General features: G+C 34.6%; 1 pseudogene; it reads left to right on the forward strand.

Annotated features, from left to right (window-relative positions):
* The first annotated feature begins 672 nt into the window (after positions 1 to 672).
* Positions 673 to 3,169, forward strand: LOC135132742 (facilitated trehalose transporter Tret1-like; annotated as a pseudogene).
* Positions 3,170 to 3,962: the final 793 nt, after the last annotated feature.

A 3,962-nucleotide genomic window follows, 5' to 3' on the forward strand; every position in this document is an offset into this window, starting at 1 on the left:
ATTCGATTTGTAGCTTCTGCATCGAATTTTTGATATTTCTCTTGCACTGAAACTTTGTCATAAGTTGTAATTGGAGTTTCGAGGGCATTCTGCTGCTAAAATAAATCAACTGAACTGAAGGACACTAATAAAGAGGGGAGTTATATCCGCAAATTAGTGAGTGTGGGTAGATTGGGACGGTTATTTTCACAAACTCACGTTTTATTAATCTAAAGCTTGATAAGTCTTTGTACACTAAGCCTACATTTTTGACCTACTAGATTCATTTCAGCTGACATATAGTTTGTACGGAAATTTAAAACGTGTTAGCTTACCAAAATAAATTAGTGGAAAAAAATGTAAGTTTTTACTTTATAAGTTTTTATGTAAACTTTTTGGGAGTATTTTTTTTTAACATAGCATGAACATTTAGAGAACAATTATTATTTACAACAATTTTTAAATTTACTTTCTAGAAAGGTTAAAAATTTTACAAGTTTTTGCTTTTACTGATATTTTTTTAGATGTAAATGGGTGTCAGAAATTAAGGACAACAGGTCATAAGAGATCCAAACAATTTTGACAGGATAACGTATTTACCAACTATTATTTATATATTCTGTTTAGTGTTTGAGTATGATTATGTTATCAAAATATCTACTCGGGGATATATAAAGAGACAACAAGTGGATCACTCATTACTTACCCAAAAGCTGCATTGTTTTACAAGAACACAATGTCACAATTTTGTGAGCAAATTTGTTGACAATCATTAATATCACACTCAATAATCAATGTTTTGTAAGTAGTTTTTGCCCTATTGTTCATGAATACGAGTATGTGTTATATTTATTCAAAGTTGGTCTGAATTACATTCACTTTTTTACGTGTATTTAATTGTCAATAAAATTCGAATTTAAATTTAAGTTGTCATTATAATTTACACCAGTCTTTATTTCAGCTGACTTGCACAACACTTCTTTATTTACACGCCCGACATAACAATAGTAAGATATAAATCAATATGACAAAACCTAAAATCTAATCAGTCGTCTCTTTACATGTAGATATAAAAGTAAAAATTCAACACATCATGAAATCATTACAACTTGCATTTAATCATTTCGTTTAACATGGAAAGCAAGGAAGATCAAGTACCTCTTCAAGAAACTATCTACAAACCTATTTCTCAAGACACAACTCCTACCACCCTAAAACCAGAAACCTCCGAATCCACTAGTTGGTTTGTATATTTTGCGGCCTCAGTTGGTAAGTTTCGCACTCACTTCAAACAACTTTTTCCAAGAGTTGCTTATTTTAGCTAATTTGGTTGCTTTTGCAATTGGTATTGCTTTCGGATGGCCTTCTCCTGTACTTCCCAAACTTTCTGGTAAGGTAGATCCAGACAACAACCCGTTAGGACGACCTGCAACTCATTCGGAAGAATCATGGATCGCTGGACTGGCAGCTCTGGGTGGCATATTTGGACCTTTAATTGTTGGAGTTCTCGTTGACAAAATAGGAAGAAAACGAACCCTTCTTCTCCTGGTCCTTCCCATGGTCACATCGTTGTTAGCGCAAGCTTTCGCCAAGACAGTATTAATTTTCTACATCACAAGATTTCTGATAGGTGTTGGTGCTGGCGGTTCACTCACTGTGTTACCAATATACCTAGCGGAAATCGCAGAAACCCATAACCGCGGTACTTTGGGGTGCTTGCTGGGTATATTTATTTCCCTCGGTTTACTCTTTACTTTCTCAGTGGGTCCATTCCTTACAATTCGCAATTTCTGTCTCCTTTGCTCTGTTCCTCTAATCATCTTCATGGTGGTTTTTTCGCTGTGGATCCCAGAAACACCTCAGTTTTTGGCTTCTACAAACAAAAATAGAGAACTGGAAATCACGCTGACCAAACTTCGGAACAAAACGCCTTCTGAAATTCAAAAAGAAGTTGTCGAGATTACAAATGCTGTTTTGGAAGAAAGTCGGAATAAAGGTAACTTTACAGATCTATTCAAACGCAAAGGTTTACGTAAAGGCATAATTGTGATTCTTGGTACAATCATTCTGCAACAGTTTGCAGGAATTAACGCTGTTCTCGCCTATATGCAGACCATTTTTGACGCAGCCGGAAATGGTCTTGCACCAGAAATTTCCACAATTATTATTGGTGTTATTCAAACACTGGCAACTGTTGCTACGGGTTTTCTTGTAGAAAGATTAGGTAGAAGGTTGCTACTGTTAGCTTCCGCTCTTGGAAGCAGTGTGTCTTTAATTGCACTGGGTCTGTTTTTCCACTTAAAAACCAACAGGTTTAATGTTGAGACGGTTTCTTGGTTACCAGTTGCAAGTTTGATTGCTTATATTGTAGCGTTCAATATAGGTTTGGGGCCATTGCCTTGGGCTGTAATGGCGGAACTCTTTCCACCTAACGTGAAGTCAGCAGCTTCAACTATTACAAGCGTAGTTTGTTTTACAGGAGCTTTTATAATTACTTTGTTCTTTCCTAGTATCGCTTTACTACTTGGAATGGCTAAATCTTTTTGGATTTTCGCTGTCGTCTGTTTTGGAGGGACAATATTTATTTATTACGTTTTGCCAGAAACTAAAGGCAGAAGTTTACAAGAAATTCAAAGATTGTTGGAAGGAAGTAAAACGTAGATATTCATAAGTAATTAAATTAATAAAATTAGTAGGGTAAAAATGTTCAATGTGTGATTGATTCATTTGTGTTTGTGGAAGATTAAAAAAATGAAACCAATTGGAAATGGAAGTGATTACAAAATTTTCAGAAGAAAAAACTGTATTACTCATAACTACATCGAGAAATTATATTGTTTTGTTATTATTATCATGTTGTATTATCATTTTAACATTGTATGTTTCCAAGTGATATTATTTTCTTAGTCTGATTTTACTTGGTCCAATTTTGTTATTTTCTAAAAAGGTAACAGAAAAATGGGTGCTGAGTTTAACATGGTTACACTGTTGTGTCCCGATTTAAAAATTCAATTTCTCTCCAAAACAAAACAATGCCAGTAACGTAGACAAACATCTATGATTAGTACATTTAGATTATTGGTGAAATGCCACCCTATTGGTTGACAGTGGCGGCTCGTGACCTTTTGAAATGGGGGGACACAATTTGATTGATGAGTTAAATATGAAGATATAAAACAGGTTGTTATTATCAATTAATAGACGAAATTGTGTGACGGAAATAAATACAAAAATACATTCAATAAAAATAAAAAAGAATTTCTCCATATATCTTTTTGCCTTCGGTCAAAATTTTACGTTCATGGCATCTAAAAGTTCATTTTGGACAGTTTTAGGCGTTCCTTTAAAAACCGTTGCTTCTTTCAAATGATCTGATAAAGTCCGATTCAGCCATAAAATCAATCAGACCTCGAAATATACCTGGATTTTGTGATACACTCCACAAAATTTTATGAGCATTATCAATCGGCGTAATATATGGCGATTTTTGTCGACCCTTGCATTATGTGCCCGAATATTATTAATATAAGCGGTGTGTATTTTCCGAATGTCTGTATTACCGAAAAGGTTATCCAAGAATATTTTTATCATACGTGTTCGCGCAGAATGAAAATTAAAACCTGTGTTAGTAACTCAATCCTGCCGAGCACTGTCGGAATGGGACCGCCAGTCCAGATGAATCAAGCGGCTAGGACGTGAGGTTTTCGTGGCAGCGATGTAAACAAAACATCTAAATCATCCATGATTCGGTCTCTGTTCCCGGGTTTTATCAGCATTTCATCAGATATAACATATCATATATCCAACACACATCTTTAGATGTAAGTGGAAGTAAGTTTTGATACACTTTATACAACTGGAGCGTGATAAAAAAATTAGTTTTGATAATTATGACACAAATTTCTGGATAATTATTTAAATATTGAAAATTACTATTTTGCTATGTCCAGTGTGTTTGTAGACGTTGTAATTTTGGGGGGGCA

This window comes from Zophobas morio, unplaced genomic scaffold (assembly GCF_036711695.1).
Source record: "Zophobas morio isolate AGI-343-1 ecotype UQ-CSIRO unplaced genomic scaffold, CSIRO_AGI_Zmor_V1 ptg000021l, whole genome shotgun sequence".
Taxonomy (NCBI): domain Eukaryota; kingdom Metazoa; phylum Arthropoda; class Insecta; order Coleoptera; family Tenebrionidae; genus Zophobas; species Zophobas morio.